Source organism: Drosophila tropicalis, unplaced genomic scaffold, assembly GCF_018151085.1.
Source record: "Drosophila tropicalis isolate 14030-0801.00 unplaced genomic scaffold, ASM1815108v1 contig_219, whole genome shotgun sequence".
Lineage (NCBI taxonomy): Eukaryota > Metazoa > Arthropoda > Insecta > Diptera > Drosophilidae > Drosophila > Drosophila tropicalis.
In genome coordinates this window covers 100123-118327 of record NW_027172669.1, presented here as the reverse complement: position 1 = coordinate 118327, position 18205 = coordinate 100123, and the positions used below count along the sequence as shown (strand labels likewise).

The 18205-nt window shown below is 32.5% G+C and overlaps 2 long non-coding RNA genes across 3 annotated transcripts; one reads left to right on the top strand and one right to left on the bottom strand.

Moving 5' to 3' along the window:
- The first annotated feature begins 4498 nt into the window (after positions 1-4498).
- On the top strand, positions 4499-16569 carry LOC137572129 (uncharacterized). 2 transcript variants are annotated; one of them, XR_011031536.1, is made up of 3 exons: positions 5356-5368; positions 5455-5736; positions 15660-16569. It is a non-coding gene; the product is annotated as an uncharacterized lncRNA (long non-coding RNA). The 2 variants fall into 2 exon arrangements; XR_011031535.1 differs by having other exon boundaries at positions 4499-5736.
- On the bottom strand, positions 16175-16659 carry LOC137572131 (uncharacterized). The gene is made up of 2 exons (XR_011031537.1): positions 16415-16659; positions 16175-16259 (listed from the first exon to the last, which is right to left on the bottom strand). It is a non-coding gene; the product is annotated as an uncharacterized lncRNA (long non-coding RNA).
- Positions 16660-18205: the final 1546 nt, after the last annotated feature.

The window sequence follows — 18205 nt, the reverse complement described above, 5'->3', positions numbered from 1 at the left end:
ACAATATGATAAATTGGGCATTAAAAATAATTGAAATAATCATTTTTCTTAGCTTAATTAGGAAAACAATGTTTTACAAAGTTTCATTCTTTCTTATTTATAAGGGTATTTTTTTTAAAAGGTATATAACCTTCGATAAGGATAACTGCAAAAGCCCTTATTCTAGGCAACTGTCTTAGAACAGACTTTGTTCTGAATACATTCTACAAAACGTACTTCCAAAGTTCGAATCTTTATCGCCTGACTCTATTTATTTCTAAACCTCTAAAAAACATCCATTACAATTTTTCAGTACGATTTGATTGAACATATGCATCTTAACAATTTTCTAACAGTGTAGACGGTTTTGGAGGTGCACAGCGTTGAGTCGTGTTAATTGACTAGCGATTATGTTGCCATTAATGGGGCCATGTTGTTGGATTTAGTTAACCCCTTCAACAGCAACAACAAAAACCAAAAACTGTGGCAACAATGCTCCTATTGCCACACGTTGACCGCAGCTGCACGTGCTGCCAGCAGTCAAAAAACAAGAGTCGGCCCTCTATTCCCTCTCCTCCGCTACACACACACACACACACACATCCTTTGATATAGCCGATTGAAGCTTCTTCTTGTTGCCATTTTAGGAGGAACTGCTGTTGCTGTCGCCGTATTTCCGTTTCCAAAAACTAAACGTTTATTTATTGCTCAAACAGCGCCAAAGGACAACAACGTTGCTCACACCCATTGCCGCAGACACATGAAAAAAATTCCTGTGCCACTTCAACTAGACAAAGGCCAAGCCAAAGATAAACATACGAGGACTCCAACACACACACTCACTTCCATTCTCATCCACATTCTCGTCTGATGCCAGCGAATACAACAAAAAAAAAAGGAAAAGAGACGATGCCAAAGGATGCAACACATCTTGATTTTTGCCAAACAAAACATTTTGTCGAGCACTTGCTTCCCTTCAAGGCTTCTGACTGAAATGGTCATGGCTATAACTGTATTTGGTTATGTTAGTCACGTGGCTTTTTACTTGCTTTTGCCAAATTGCTGGACAGTTGAAGGGAAAAAAGAGGACAGGGAAAAAATGCATTGAAATGATTTGTTTAGCTCTGCTTATAAAAGAAACTAAATAACCGCAAGATGGCAACATTTAAGAAGAGTAACCAAGTGCGGCGGCGGTTATTCAATGTTGGGTTGGAATATTTTGAATTTGTATTATGTTAACCTTAATACAATTTGTAAACGTTTTGGAAACAATTTACAAAAAGAACTGACAGGATTAAATACAAAATGTCATGATTCATGTTATTATTGACATGATGATCATTTAACATTCTAGGGATAAAGATATATTCAATGGCGATTTCGAATGTCATAGAAAATATTTGGTTGGGACATTTAGACAGTCGGACGTATTTATTGAAGCCTTCTAATTAATACCCTTTCGTTTCTAAAGCATTTCGTTCTACCCTATTATGAGATTATATTCCTTTAAAACAATGTTGTAAGCAATGACATTTTAATTCTCATTCAATTGAACTAAGGACTATTAAGGATACTCAGAAACATTTACTTTGGTTCTTATCATGAAATTTAAACAGATGTATTATAAAACATTTTGTCTCTATGTTTATCTTAAAATACCGATCTTTAAGATAATAATCAGTTATCATTTAACTTAAGACCTCCGTTTTTCCAATGGATCATTTCAATGGAAGATTACAAAAAGCTATATCTGAAGACGTTATTTTGAAAATACATGAGTATAATTTCTAATAATTTGCAGGTTGATTAAGTAGGTTATAGTAAGTTCTAGAAATCTTCGAACAGGATTTGCATCAATCAATTTGCTGGTAAGGTAGGGCCCCAGAATCAGTAACTGAATCAAAATCAAAGCATTGGCAACAGTTAAACTTTCTCAATTTGCATTTACCCTGATTTTCGCAAGGTGCCACTGGTCTGCGAGGGGAAAACACCATAGACCAAGGGGACAGCTTGATCAAATCTCGACAACAACAAAGGCAACAACAAGGTGCAGTTCAGTACACTGAATGCAAATGAAGAAAATGCAAAAGTATTTTCGCCATAAAAACGCTTTGTGCATTTAAAGGCCACAAGCACATTGCATTGAAGATACAAATTGAAAGAAAATTGAAATTAATATGCAAGCGGCGTTGCATTTAACCTGAGTTAGTTGAAGTTTAGTTTTATTCTTTCGTTTTTGTTTCTCTTGGCCCCCCAGTTGGCCGATATATTTATTTTAGCAGACATTTTTCTGGCGCTAAACAAGAAAAACAAATAAAAATGTCAGAAAAATATTCAAATGTTGGCATCCTGCAAGGGAAATGAAAAGAAGAAAACAGAGAACAGGAAGAAGAAAAGGATACGACAAATTTCCGAATTTAAATGGCAACATTCTTTCTAAAAAAAAAAAAAAACACTCAGAAACACATAAATCTTAGCATATGTGCATTATCTTTCCTTTGCTAAAACTTTACACAAGAAATAGATATCTTTTGGTTTATGCTTCAGTTTTTTTACCCTTGCAATTTGATCGGTCAGTTTTATGGATAAATAAATAATATTTATAATAGATAATAGATGAAATAGAAAATAATTTTAAGAATATTAAAAAAACAACAAATATTTTAACATTAACAGAGAATAAGGAAAAAAATCTTCTAATTAATTTTTTTAAATTTTTAATTAAGTTAGATAAATATATGATTTTGTTCCTGTTGAGCCTGAATATTAGTCAAGTGTCCCCATAATAAAAAGCAAACTATATACCTAATGGTATTAAGATTGCCCAAAATTTAGCTAATAAATATATTTTCCACAAAAAAAATATGTTACCTTTGACAAGAGTAATAGAAGGATTGTTTATCATTGAAATCTTAAGTCTTGTTTACAATTTAAATTAATATCTGTAAATTATTTACAATTTCGAGTTAGAGAACTTAACAATTAACAAACTAACAACTTATTGAATAATAAATTGTGAGTTCTACTCTTTAAAACCATTTTCGAGGATTTTTGAAGTAATTATTGATGTAATAACGCCGGGCTGCAAGGGATTAGACCCAACTATGTCGATAGTGTATAACAAACTGACTTTAATTGCCCTTTACAAAATTTTCAATTGTTTTTCTATTGGCTTCCTCCTCTGAGGTTTCTTTGGCTCAATTTACCTTTCCTTTCCTTTCAGTGTGTATGTCTGACTGTCTTTTCTCTTCCTTATGTCTGTCTAACATGGTCCTGCCTGCTAGCCATCTCACTGCCTGTGTCTGTTTGCTGCCGGCAAACTTAATGACCTGAAAACTTTTCCGATAATGTGGGTGAGAATTTTGTGCGGGTTTAGGAAATTATCAACTTAACACCAAATCCGGCACCAAAAAAAAAAAAAAAATTTAAAATAAATGGCAAACGTTTAGGAAAATCGCAAAGTCAACTAGGAAAACCCTCTTTTTTTGGGTTACCAATTTCAAGTGCTTGACAAAAAGTGTTTAAAGATAAGACTGACTTAGACAATTAAGGGTCTTGGGGCTTACTGAAAGGTAAGTAAATGTTATTTGTCAAGGGATTACACATAAATTAAGTGAAGAAGATGCTCTTGAGAAGCATATTTAAGTTCTTTAATTTGTTTCATTTCAGTTTCAAGCCAGTTTTGCACGCACGACAATTTTACATCCTCTTTTCAAGTAATTTATCAATCAAAGAACAAGAAAAATCTTTAGATATATTATACATAAATATTTATGCAAGACAAACATATATTTCTCAAAATAAAACTAGAAAAGTTTAATTCCTAAAAAAGACCTATTCAATTTCATTTTCTCCTTTTCTGCTTCTCTTAAATCTGATCCAATTTTGGCCAATTTCGTTAAGTTTCGACAGAATAATGTTAAACTTAAGTATGTTTTCGTTTCCATTATGATTTGCTGTGGTCTGTGGCAACAACAAACTAAACGTATTCAACGATATGATATCATAAATCTATAATACTAAATCCTATAGAAATTTTCAATATTTTTCGCGGGCAAACTGAAAATAAGAGATGAAAAAAGAAAAACTGAAAATTCTCTGAAAATAAAAAATAACAGAGAGCAAAGCGAAAATTCTCTCTTAGCAAACGAATTGAACACGAAGCGACAGACGAGTCGTGCATGTGGAAGTGGAAGGGGATGTTGGCCCATGTAAAGGAGAAGAATGGGGGATCTACATTGGAGCTCAGCCAGTTGGAATTGCAATGAAGGGGAGAAATAACAAGTGGAGAAGTAGGAGGAGGAGGAGCAAAAGATGAGCATATCGTGAAGGTGGGGAAATGGCTGGCAAAACGATGACGACACAAAAAGCAGAAACATCAGCAGCAGTGGCTGATGGCTATGACTATGGCGATGGTTGTGCCAGCAGAGGAGCGACGACGGACAACGACAACGACGACGACAAATTTCGTTTCGAGGGCTTCTGGTTCGCTTTTGGCAGCACAAACGAGCAGTCGTCAGTCAGTTGGCCAAGAAACTGGTAGCGTCTGGTGTTTGGAGCCAACAAAAGGCTGGCAACCGTCACCGGTTGGCCGGACCGGACCGGTGTCCGGGTCCGGGTTGGCCACTAACTCTAAACCCCCCTCCTCCTTTCGCATTACCGCAAGCTCTTTGCATTTTTCGAGCAGATTGGCAATTGAATTTGAGCGACGCATAGCCAGCCAAGAAAAGTGGCCAGCCAACAGTAACAGCAGCAACAGCAACAACAACAACAACAACAGAAAGAGAAACAACAACTTCAACATCATTTTGAGGTGGTGAAGAGGTCCAACAACGCAGCCAGGACACCAAAAATTTTCTTGGCCAACAACTCTGGTTTGATTAGCCAAGTCAAAGAAATGGCGAGCCAAGATCAAACCAATTGACAGCTAAACGTACACACATACACACACACACTAACACACAGGGACAGTCACACGCAACAGGAAACAGTGGAGCTTGGCAGTCAACTAACATCAACTGAAGGATACGTTCGTCTCGATTATACAGCAAAAAACTTTTATACAAACAAACAAAACGTATTTCAACTGCAAATCAACAACAACAAGTGGCCATTTTTGTGTTGTGTGTGTGCTGTATACTGTGTGTATATTGTGTGTGTGTGTGTGTGTGTGTGTGTGTGGTGTGCGTGTTTGGGTCACTCACAAACCGACCCCACGTGAGCTGCCAAGAATGTTGAGGAAACTCTCTGGCTTTGGAACCAACTGGACACATGCTAGGCAAACCTCAAAGGATCAGCATCAAATAAAAATAAAAATAAAAACTCCACGAAATTAATTAATACACAATTAATAGTGCTTAATCAAATCAATTACAATTATAATCGAAACGTAATAACCAATATAATACACAATATAAATATATATCTATCACTTATATTACGCAAAAATATTAACCAACAATGAGAACTTTTTAGTGCAATATTATCAAAAACAAATATATAACTGAGAATGCTTAAAACAATTTAGCAAACAAGTTATATAAATTTAAATATAATCTAAATAACACACTATAAATTACAATACTATACATGTGTTAATTCTAAGCACTTGTAGACAATTTAGTTTTCAACGTAAATTCAACAATTATATACACAATCGGCGCGAGTTGATTTTTTGTTCAACTAAATCAACAATCAAGTGAATGGAAGGCAAATGCAACCCGTTAAAACAGCAGTTAGGAAAAGTGTTATAAACTGGTAAGTCATAAAATTAAAAAATTAAATAAATTAAACAGAATTTGTATACACATTAAGTGATATCTTGAGAGTTCCTAACAAGGACATTATGTAGTTTAATTTTGGTTATAAACAAAATGTCTACATAAACAGATTGGGGAAATGAAAATCAAACAAACTAGTCAGTCCTTTTGAAGATGTTTACGACTTACGTCTCACAATATTGAGAAACCTTATGAAATACAAAAATATTTGAAAAATGGAATCAGTTTAGATAATTTATTAAAGAAATTAATGTTGATACATGTTTTTATAAATATATATCCTATGTTTTCTAATTGAAAAACTTCTCTATCCAAATTCCAATGCATTTGAATGACCTTGACCTTAAAGAATTCTTTTCAAACAACAACTCAAATTCTGTTTTTTTTTTTTATTTTGAGTACTCAGTTGTAAATGAAATAAATTAATTGTTATGGATAAATCTTCTTGAATTTGGTTAATATAGGCTACAACCTATCATCACAATGGAAACACTGAGAACGTGATTTCAATCAGACCATTTTATTTTTGTATACGTCATTGTAATATGTGTCCTAAATTAACTAAACTAACTAAAGCTTGGTCGCTTGGGCTTTAGCCTTTAAAAAACATTCTTCCGAAAAGAAGATGTTTCAAATTGTTTTTATTTAAACACTTAATTTGTTCATTAAAAAAATGTCTTAAAATCCTGAATTGAAATGAAAGCCTCATAGGTTTAAAAAATCGCTAAAATCGCTTTTTATATACTTCGAAAAGATTACCTTAAAAATTAAACTCACATTCTGTCAAAGGTCAATATTTTTTGTCATCAAAGAGTGGTCAAAGTATATCTGGGGACTAGAATTCATCAACTTTGTTCTTATTCACAAACAAAAAAAAAAATTTGAACTAAAAAGATTTGAATCTTTACCCTTTGATGAAATTTAATATCTATTAGAAATAACATTATTTACTTAAAAATTTAAAAAATAAAAACCAACTTTTTAAAAATTCACTGTAACGTATGTACATATATGCATCGTTTAAGATCGAGAATGCGACTCGTGAATGCCTGTTTAAAGATAAATAAAATATTTTAATATTTATTTTTCAATTCATCTTTCTTATCAATGTGTACTTATATAAATCATTTAATTTTTTAGTACATTTTTCTTATCTCAATTCTGCAGATTAATTTATCTTAAACGACAAAGTTTTGTTTGTTTCTTTCTTTGTTAGTCTTGTACATTTCTCTTAGGCAAATCAATTAGTTTTAATTGCCTGGCGCATTGGCAGGCAACTTTAATTTATTTTAAATAAAAAAATATATATTCACAGAGATATTTGTATCTCTCTTTGGCCCATCAATAGAATCAATGCTGGTCCCCATAAATCTTACAAGCCGTTCGTGTTCAAATGCAAAACTGATAAAAAAAAAAAAACTCAGAAAAATAGAAAAAAGAAACGCGATTAAATGAAAGAAAGAAAAAGGAAACTGACCATGGACATATGCAGCCAGTCAAGAGGAAAGGACACAATGGCCTTTGCCAATTTCCTGAAAAAAATGTAAAAGGAAAAATTGCTAGGATAAAGAATTATTTGCCAGGATGTCCGAAACATTGTTGGTGTCAACAAAAAAAATTCCTTTTCAGCGCCAAAAGACAACAAACACAAAAACAAAAAAAAAAAACAAATCAAAGAGGAGAAGCGAAAATAAATGTGAAAACATTAAGCAATGCTTGAAACGCGAGCAATTAAATTTGGTGTTAATGTTGATGCTCTTGCAAAAAATGTTATAAACATTTCTAAGTAATGAAGATGAACTTTGAGCTTTGAGCAATCTCAATCGGTTGTCGACAAGTTTTATAAAATTTGGCTTTATTTTAATAACCTTATCTAACGTTTATACCTTCTGGATATACCATATATTCATATTTGTATTCAGAAAGTGCTTTACCCAAAGAAAATTCTCTCTTTCATGGATAGTAAAGTGGATTGTAATTGTAAATCTTCAAGTTTTTGTAGTACTAAATTCACTTTATGGCGATCAAGGTGGTCAGCTTCTGAGGTTGTGCAATGAATACCTCACGATCAGTAAAGCAATGTTTAAGTAACATAAATCTTCATGTAAATTTCTAATGTTCAGACTACCATATCACAGCAATTGAAGGTAATAAAAATACGAACAAATTTCAATTATATAGAAATAAATATTCAATCAATACATTGAACAAAGGGAATAGAGAGAGAGATCACTCAATACGTTTTAAATTTGTTAGATTTTTAAATTTTAAGTTTAGATCTTGTTGGAATATCTAATAATTTATAGTTTCTAAAGTAAAACTTGATACAAAGACTTTCAACTTCGCTAACTTATAAAGTCAAAAAACCTTTCATAAAAGCAGATTTACACCGAATTCGTAAGAGTGTACAAATTTCGTTGAACAAGAGTTTTCGTTTAATTTTTCGTAGAAGGGGAAGTAGTCTCTTTTAGTTTTTTGGCCAATTAACTCAAGAAAGGAACAAAGATTTTTAATTGTTTTAATGGCTCGTAAATTATTGCCCAACTACCTCTCAGGGTACCTCTCACCCTCTTGCCTGTAGCAAACTAATTTTTGAACAACTTTTGTAGTTGTACTTTTTGACCGAGATCATAAATTTAAAAGGCATTAAGAAAACATCTGAAATTTCCAAAAATTTTATGGCGGCACAAAGCAAATAGAAAGCCTTCAAAATAAAAAAAAAATGAATTGACTATGTAAGATATGATTTTACTTTTTTTTCTCGTTTCGTTTTGCTCAATAATAATGTTTGCCATATTTTTACTATAATTTTCAAATGTTGTGTCTGGATGGACAGAAACCCAAACAAAAGCCACGTTGTCTGTGCATTGAACCATGACCCATACGCAATGACTAAATGCCTTCCCCAGCTCCATTCAAAATGAACCACAAGCCAACAAAAAGGATGAGCTGAAGGTTCAAAGGATAATGCTTGGATGAGAAGATGTGTGCGTATGTCTGTGTCTGTTGCTCTGAGTTTTGAGGGTGCTGCCTTTAACATATCTTCTCTGAGCCGGCCTATAAATTCCTTATATTCAGTATGAATTTAGTATTTGAAAGTATGTTGAATGGCTTTTTTGGTTTTAGGTTAAGTAGGAACGCCCTCATAGGCTGTAGCTTTCAACATCTCTTGTCATTTTGGTGTTTGGTGCATTCTTACATTATTTATGTGGCGCCAGGCTGTTCCTGAATGGTTCTTCCTAGTAGAATGACATTTTTATTTCAATTTCTAAGGGGCTTGAGGTTCAAATGATTAGTTATCTTGTGGTAACAGCTGTAAAGAAAACCAATTTAGGCTTTAAAGATCGTTTGAAACCATTAATTTTCCTAACATTCGACCAAAGAGTCGAATCGCACTTCTGATTATCTAAGATATTTTCAAAAGTGGTGACAAATCTGTTTCAATTGTTTAAATAGTCTGCAACATTCTAGTTTTGAATGCAATTAAAAAATTATGTTTTAATGTCAAAATATCTTTTTCAAAATGCCATCAATTTGTCTTTAAACTATTTTTCTTTGTGCCTCAAGTTTTTATTTCCCTCTTGTTTGCCCTCATCATCATCATCCTTTTGGCCACTGTCAAGTTAAATTATATTCGGCCGCCAAATTCAGTCAAAAACCATAATTTTTCTTTCGTTATTTCTTTTGCCTAGACCTAGCTAGACATGGCATATAAAACAAACAAACAAATAAATCGCCAAATTATTATTTCCTCATCTCGCTCTGCCTTCTGTCTCAGTGGTGAAGAAAGAATAAAAAAAAAATACATATAGAAATTGGTAGAAAACTTTATCTGCCCCTTTTGTCGTCCAGTATTTGCAGTAATGATTTACTCGATTTGCATATTTTTGCACTTATAAAAATGCACAAACGATTTTTCATTTTCATTTTGTGCTCGAAAACTTATTAGTGCCGGCGAGCCTTTGATGGGAATAGCTTTACATATACATATATACAGCTTCCTTTTCTTCCTTCTCCATAATGATGATGTCGATGGTCCAGTCCCGCCAGCCGCCTTGTTATTTATTTGTTATGCATGGCAGGCAACTTTTTGTCCCATGCCCATGCCGCGTATACTTAATGTGAGGCAAAGAGGTTTTTTTCGTTCTTTTTATCTATCTCTCCGTCTCTCTCTCCCCCCCCTCTCTTATTTGTTTTGAGTTGTCTTTAGCTGCATTGTGGCAGCGCCTAAAAGTCTAATGCAGCAAAACATATATGACTTGAGATCAAAATATTGTAAAAGAATACAACAATTTTGATATATGTTTGTAGCACCTAAGAAATATGGTACTCTCCTAGCTACTCTATAGTTGGTAACTAACTAAATTTAAGCTACATGAATTACTGATGGAAATAAGATACAGAAGAGTAAAAAAGTTTTATCAAACTTTTATCTTTAAAGACTGATTTCAACCTTCCTATTTGTAATCCTTAAATTGATACACAACTTTGGTTTATGAAGAAGTCTCACTAATGACAATAAAATAGCCATCATATACATACTGCGACAAACGTCTGTTTTAAGAATCACTTAAGTATTTAGTCTGTAGAACTAACTAAGAAAAATTAAAAAGCAAATATCTAGTTTTAGAAGTCGAAACGTAAGTTTTAGGTTCCTAGGTTTGTATATAATTATTATAAACGTATTTGAGACATCTTTAGTTTAATAACAAATTTCTTAGTCAAACTTGTTAGGGTATTAGAAAATTCAATTTTTCATTGCTGCTCTTTGAATTTTCTTAGTCTTCAATTCATTTCCTTAACATCAAATACTCTTACTCTCTACCTCCATTTTCATCTCAATCTCTCGGGCCTTTGGTTTCTTGGCACACATAGTAAAGACACGCACCTCTCGGTGCCAGCATCCCCTCCACACTCCCATCCCCTATAGACTTGCCTGGAAGGTCTGCACTCACTGGTCTCCTCTCTGTCATCGCATGAGCCAAGCATAAACATATAATAAACAAACGCAGCCAGATTGGAATTGCTTGCCAACTTTTCTCAAAAAGTTGGCAACGCATCCTGTGGAATTCGGGATGGGGTTGGCAATGGGAGGGGCCCCCCGGCTGGGTCGCGTGGCATCGGCCTTTTGCTATTCTGGCAACCGATTGTGGAGGCGCCACCTCTTGGCACTCTCATTATGATTTTTAATTGCTGACGCACCCAATGAAACAAATAAGAAATTTGACGTCATCAACATTGTCGATTGTTTATTGGTCAAAACAGAGAGTGATTAACAGAGAGAGAGAGTGAGAGAGAGAAGGAGTGGGTGAGGGGGCTCTATTGGCCAGACATTCCAACAGGTGTCCAATTATCATTATTAATTTAATGATTATGTGTTTATCATCACGTTTTGCCCGGTTTGATTGGCCTTTGGCAAGGCCGCTTCATTCCTGGGGTTGAATGTCTTGTAAAAATTTATTGGCCAATATTCAAACATTTTTGCCGGTTGTTTTTTTTTTTTTTTTTTTGTATTTATTTTTTTGTTTTGCTTTTGTTGTACTTTTTTGGCAGCCAGTTAATATTCAAAGTTTTGTTTGCCAATTTCCTTTCAGTTTTTGATTTTATGTTTTTTCTTTTACAATTTTCTTTCGGCGGTTTTTTTGATTGACATTTCAGTTTTCATCAAAGTTTCCTCAGGGAAAGTTCGCTGATTTGTGTGATAAGAAAATAATTAATTCCTAATACCAATTTTTTAATTAATATCATTTTAAAAATCAATTATAAGTAAAAGGTTAATCTCAAATTTTAAAATCCACCACGAAAATATTATTCTGTGATAAAAAGAAAAAAGATAAAAAGTGATAAATAAGAAAATAAAACTTAGACATTCCTCCATATATTTTAAATCAACTTCATAAAATTTAAAAGATCCGAAAAAATATCTTTCCTAAACAGTGATCTTTCAATCATAAGGATAATAGTCAATATTTTGGCCTTCAGAATAACAAAGGTAAACAATTGTAAAGTAAAACTTTAAGTTTATAATTAAAGTTTAAAATTTGCTTGTTTTTTCCTATTTGTTTGATTGCATTTTATAAATGAACTTATAAAATTAACTTAACATTAAGTTAAGCTACATATATTTATCTTAAGTTATCTTCAATTCTCAGCTAATGTTCAAGAAAAACAACATTAAACTCAAAGAGATTTGTTGGTAATAACATGAGGAAATATTATATTGAAAATGAATTAACAGTTTCATAATTTGTATGTAGTTTTTTAATGTGGATGAAATGTTAAAAGACATTTATATTGATCATAGGAGAGCCCTCACAAATCGTCGCTTTATATTCTGTTATTAATGATTTCAAGCATTTCTGAAACTTTAGTTTATTTACTTATTTGCAACCTTCTAAGAAAATGTTTCGCACTTAATTTAGTCTCAAGGTTTTTGTGCAAACAAATTAAGTGAAACATTCTAATTAAAAGAAAAGAAAAACTTAAAAACTAATTACAATACGCCCTATAGAATAGAATCGAAAGAGAACAGAGTTTTTAGTCGCTTGTTTCTTTGAAAATGAAAAAAAACTGAAATAGATGGAAAACAAAATATACAAAAGCAGATGCATTTGTATCTGTATTTGTGTCTGTATCTTCAGACGTATCTGTATCTGTAATACAAAAATAGACGCAGCGGCGACGCTTTCAACGCGTCTTTGCCCGCGTCAATTGCGCGTCATCGAAAGACGCTAGTCAAAAAAGACTTACATATACCCATACATATGTATATATGATATATGTAGGACCGATCTAAATACTATTTATATGCATATATGTACATGGTGTATATATATATTTTGTAGATATATGTCTTGTACATAAGGGCAGGCGACAGTTCTGCGCAATTTTTTCTGCTTGTCGATCTTCGGGGACCAGCGTCAAGTGTGTCCGAAAATAGCAAGGTACAATGGGCAAATGAACGAAAAAAAAAAAAAAATACAATAAATAAATAAAAACCCAAAAAAAAAGTGTTCGAAAAAATCAACAAAGACTGAATAGCCGAAAGCCGCTTCTAGAACAAATAAATAAAAGCCAAATGAAAATTTTCAAACGCCCGAGCGCAGCCAAAAGGCGAAACGTCAAACGATTTTTCGTAGTTTTTGCGTTGTCCGTGAAAGCTACTTATATATAAAGACATACCTATTATATATGTATATAAAACCCTATACATTCATCTATTTAATAATCTTAACAATTTTAATTTTCACACATTAAAAATGTTTTTTTTTTTTGCATTTTATGGCCGTGGTTTGGGTGAGAAAATGAAAAAAGTTATTTATTCATAAATAGATATATTTGAGACACTATAGTAATAGGTAAAAATTTTGTATTATAGCTCGACATATTTAATGCATGATGTCAGATTAAGATCATGAGATCATGCAGCAACAAATTGATTATTTTTTTTTTTTTTTTAATTTTTAATCAAACATTGTTTTGATCGTCTTACATTATATCTCTTTCCTTATGGCATCTTTCATGGAGACAAAGCCACAGAATTAAAAAGTTATAATAATAATGAATCTGCAAAGTAATGAACTTATTTTCATTGAAGTTTGGTTATTTCCATATATTTTGTAGGCAGATCTGAAGAAGTTTGTCCCTTAAAGTATGCAATCTACTGAAAAAGTATTTATAGTTTACAACAAAATTTTACATTTTTAATAAGTCTCAATAAACAATGTTTGCTTAGCAAATTTAATTATTTTATTTATTTATTATTCACAATACATTTGACGATTTCTTTAAATGTTTCCAAAGGCACATTTTCGGGCCAATTATTGCATACTTTTAAGGTCGATTTTGCCATTGTATTAGGAAATTCTCTTATCTATACTCTGCGAAATCAAAATATTTTAATTTTCTAAGATTGTATGAATTTTAGGATTTTGCTGTTGGATGTTAATATAATATTTCAAAAAAATAGTTATTGAACTTTTTGTAAAAACAAAAAAGTAAAAACGATGGATTCAGCCGTATCATTATTCACCCCTTCACAAAATTCTATTGAATTTTCAGAGTTAAATAACTCGTTGGTCAAAATAGATTTTAATTTTGGATGCAATACACTTTCCCAATAACCGTATAAATCAAATTGTCAGGCCTGTTCTATGGGCAATTAAGGCCAAATGTTTCACCTCTTTCTTCGTTTATGCTCATAATTAACACATGCGTAAGCAAATTGTCTGGAAATTGAAATTTTATTTGAAATTGGCAGCCGTTCAATGGCACAGTTTCTTCCCACAAAACTGACCTCAGTTAATTTAAATAGCCCCCTGCATCTTTCTCTCTTTCTCTCTCTATCTCTGTCTCTTACTTTCTGGCCAAGACGAAGAGTAGTCACTAAGTGCTGACGATCAGACGGTTTGTCTGGCAGGGAAAACTTATTGGCAAAACTCCATGGGAACATAAATTATATATATGTATGTACGTACGTACATATATGGCCCAGCTTCCAATTTTCTGTTTATGCCTTAAGAACTAAGGTGGCTATGGTAATTACATTTTATTTGTATAGAATCGGTATAAGAGGAAATGGGTATATTTTAGGTTTCTCGGGGGAATCCCTCTGGTTGCCAAGAATTTTGCTGCATTACGTAATACATATAAAGTTCATTGCCGTTATTCGATTTTTTCCGTATTTTTTTTTTTTTTACTTTTTGGAAGCGAGCGTGAGAAAAAAAGGCAAGATTTTGGCAACCTATCATCTTGGCAGAGGCCCACTTTTTCACCCTCAACACAGTAGACCAGAAAGACCATTTAACTCGAAAGCACTTAGAACTATATAGGCACAGTGGGACAAAAGTAAATAGAAGAAAATCTATCATAACTTAACTCAAAATAATATTAATAACAATCACATCAAAATAAAGCAAAATGAAATTTTTCTTAATTTTAAATAACAGTTATTATTATTTTAAAACGCGATTAGATATTACTCTATTTGGGAAAGACTTTTTATAATATATTTTTAGACAATTTTTATACATTTATGTTGATATTATTAATATCTGAATGAATAGTTAATATCTTAATGATGCGTTTAAGCCTAGCTTAAAGTTATTACTAAAAACTTAGGATAATAATGATACAGATCTTTACAGAATCCCTATGAAGAGTATATTGATTTTATACGTAATCAATAAGTCTCTATAAGATTTCATATTCTACACGAAGGCATATTAATCGAAATTTAAATTATAAAACTTGATGGATAGATAGAGTCTTAAAAACCCAACTGATATATCTAAATAGCAACCGATGTGACACCAATTAGCGGCATCTGTGGTCTAAAATATGAATTAGAATTAGTAGAAAGATTTCAAATAAATAGAAAATTCTCTTTAAGATAAGGAAATTTATGAGATGGGTACATAAACCAGTCATTCGATTTTAATGCTTTGTTAGATTTAGATAAGATTTGCCTAGATTAAAAGTTCACATTTTAAAATGAGGCTAGGATATAAAAGAATTTAATAAAAGTAGAATCTTAAAATTTGTGTACTGAAATTTGTTAAGATGTTGTTATGTTTACTTTGAGAGTCCTTGGAAAGATAGTTTCGAAGTGTTTTAATGTAGTTTAGCAAAAGAATTTTTTGTATTGTTGATCATAGTTCTGCGTTCATTAGGTTTTTGAACGATGTAGGAAAGATATTATCTCTACAAAATGGTAATAAGTAAGATTCAACCTCCTTTGAATTGTTTCAAAAACTAAAATATGAAACAAATTAACAAAACTATGCCAAATTTTTTAACATTTACTATTTACGTCAAATATATTAAGGTTTGCGTCTTAAGCCATATACCGATTGCATAATATAACTCAATTGTTTCGTTTTTCTCTTCATATCATTGCAGACTGCAAAAAAATGCGATGAAAAAGAAAGCCTCGTTGGCCAATTGAGGAGTAGTAACTGCAACATTCTGCCTATTCGGCCTGACCAACCAATGGTAGTAGAGCAGTGCAACCAGTTGGGCAAGACGACAAGGAGGAGACTAAGAAGCCAATGCATTTCGTAAACTTCTTTCAACAAATCGCAACGCATATGGCAACTATTTCTTGCTTAGCTCACATGCGCATGAGAAATATTAAGCATACGCCTGTTGGCCCAGCAAAATATCTACTGTATGTATGTAGTTGTACGTGTGAATGAGAGGTTTACCAACTGCATTGCTGGCACGACCCAGCCAAAAAAACAAAAAAAACCAACTGGTGCTTCCGAATTGGATACGAACGATGATTATGGGAATTTTTCTTTCTTTTGCAAGCGTCGCATTGGCAGGACACTTGCCCGACTAGCGACAGGACGACCAATCAGAGCAAAGTTTGTGCGCACTATCCTAGCCGAAATGAACAAAATTCCTCAAGCTGATTGTAATTTAGTTTATATAGTTTATTCAACTTTTATTTTCAGTCACATGCCCAAGCCAATGCCTCTAATTTCAATTTGTGAACATCTAAAACAAAAAAAAGTGAAATAAGAGGCTTAATTTAAGAATTTCAATATGATAAATATCAAAAACATTAGAAAAAAAAAAACGAAAAAATGAAATAAAAGTTTTGTAAAGCTTCACAGCGGCACAGCAAAAAAAAAAAAAAGGAAACCGATTACCATTTTTGGAATTTTTTCTTTTTCAATCGTTCTACTAGTCATCTTCCATCCTAATGGAATAATTTGGATGCTTGTAGACAGCATTATATGGCATTTTGTGCACGCCAATTTAAATGCTTAAAGATCAAATATAGTTGAATCATTGCCACAGCCAAGTTAACCGCAAGTAAACTATAATTTTTGGTTTTATTACAAGTGAGTAACGAGACCAAATCATTCCAGTGGCAGCCAACGCACAGCATTGATTTAACGATATATTTTGAGGTGGACGACTTAAAGAGTCACCCAATCCAGCTAAGACGAGACCCTAAAAAAGATGTACAAATATTAATAAATTCAATTTGACATTAAAAAACTAATCCTTAAATTGTTTATAGTTATATTTAACCGTTTATTTATATCTGATGACTAATACTGGAAACTTTTTATAACCTTACCCATTTGAACATAGGTGCCCAAAAAGAACACGGTACGTGGTCCTTGAAAAAATTCGAGATGAAATTATATACTCTAGGAAAACAAATTGAGTGCTCTTGATAGAGTTTTACCTACCCGCTGGCGATTCCCAAAGTGGTCTTACAAGTCCAGGCACAAATCTATCAACTGAACTTATAACTCCTTTATACACTTTGGATAATATTCCCGGATTCTTCGACATGTTTGTGATCTCTTATTTTTTTGGTTGCTTTCCTTAGATTGTCACATAAGTGCCATGTGTTTGGTATACGGGTTATAATTTTTCCAACATTTTTTTCCAAAGGGATTTAAAAGTTTGATGACGGAGAAAGCAAAGACTGCTCTTACTCCATTCTCTTGTCTAAGCGGAGGAGTTATTCTCAAAACACACAAATTTTTCAATTCATAAAGTTATATTAATTTTTCTTCACAGTCCTTGGTAGATGAGTTGTCTAAGGGACCCAGTCAATCGGGCAACTGAACAAGGAGGATCCGGGTTCAAATCCCAGGATAGTGTATGGATGTAGTTTTTAGTCTAAGCCGAAGGCCTTAGTTGCCAGTGCTTGTAATTAGTTAGGTTGATAGTTTACAACTATATCCCCCATACTCATAATAATAATAATAATAATCATTTTTCTTATCATCGACCAACAGTACTGGATTAACCTATTCTGGATTTTGAAATTAATGTTTACTTGGATATATTTCTGGCTCTGGTTTTAGAAATTTACAATATTCTATTTCACAGCAGCAAAAGAAGAAGCGAGTTTAGCAAATTGTTTTAAAATTGTCTAAGAATAAGAGAGATCGAAAATGTTGTCATTAAATCAAAAGTGACAGTTGCGCTTTTGTATTATAAATTTAAAGTATTCTCGAGAAATGCGTGTGTTTTGAAAAATTTACACCCAACTAATATAGCCGACCATATTCTTTAAATAAAATTTACGTTGAGCCTTGAAAACGAATTGACTTTAGCCAGACCAAAAATATCTATATAAGATTGTTTGCAAACAGATACATTTTTTAACGATTGTCAAAAAAAATAACTAGTAAGTATATGACAATATTACGAACGTGCGAAACTATTGGCCTACAAATATATTTGTTCAGAAAATTTTCAAAAATTTACAAACATACAATCAATTGGTATGTTATATTTTCGTTCATTGGCAGAAATTCGAATTTTTACTTCCAATTTTTTTTCGCCTTAAACATTTAAGGCAAGAGAAATTTTCAGGATTATACAAACCTCGTTTTGCCCATTACTATTCAAGCCGACTATTTACTTTTGACTAGAATTGATTTTTAATAAAATAAAATGAAGTAAACAAGTCA